This window comes from Leptonychotes weddellii, chromosome 8 (assembly GCF_054177405.1).
Source record: "Leptonychotes weddellii isolate Sample4059 chromosome 8, ASM5417740v2, whole genome shotgun sequence".
NCBI classification, from domain to species: domain Eukaryota; kingdom Metazoa; phylum Chordata; class Mammalia; order Carnivora; family Phocidae; genus Leptonychotes; species Leptonychotes weddellii.
The window spans coordinates 13116142-13116724 of NC_138376.1; the positions used below are offsets into that span (position 1 = coordinate 13116142).

General features: G+C 53.9%; 1 protein-coding gene across 1 annotated transcript in view; it reads left to right on the plus strand.

The window, feature by feature from the left end:
* Positions 1–409: 409 nt before the first annotated feature.
* Positions 410–583, plus strand: part of NEDD9 (neural precursor cell expressed, developmentally down-regulated 9) — a 201637-nt gene continuing 201463 nt past the window's right edge. The window contains exon 1 of the mRNA XM_081827678.1: positions 410–428. The gene's annotated coding sequence lies outside the window, so the exon portion shown is untranslated. The remainder of the gene's footprint in view (positions 429–583) is intronic.

A 583-nucleotide genomic window follows, 5' to 3' on the forward strand; every position in this document is an offset into this window, starting at 1 on the left:
AATACTTAAAAAAAACAAAAACAAGAAACCCTGACTCGGTCAGGACCGTCTGATCACAGATGGCTACAGGAAACCCCGCAGAAGTGCTGAAATGATGCTTTGGTGTCAGGTCACATCCCTGTCCTCGGGAGGCATGTCAGAGACTTTCTATTCGAAGAAGAGGGGGTGTGAGGATTTATGACCCTTCTGTTCAAGAACCATACGCTGACGCCCCAACCGTGTTAGGGTGGGACCAGTGAGGGCAGGGAGTGAAGGGATTGTTTATTCCCCTCTTTGCAGTGACAAGAACAAACTTCCGATTATAAAAATGGGAGCGCGCCGCATTCCACAGATGTTTAGAGAGAGCAGACTGTAGATCACTGTGACATCTGTAGGGAAGAATTCTCCAGGCGCTGGGATTGGAGCCCAGATGACTGACGGTGATTTGGGTAGGTGGGATAGCATGGGGAGCAGGGAAGGGGAGGGAGGGCATTCCTAGCATTCCTGCGCCAAGGGTCAGTGGGGCTTGGAGCTGGGAATGGGCAGAGTGTGTAGGGTCGGTGCTCCCACAGGACCACTCTGTGCGGGGGGGGGGGGGGGGGGG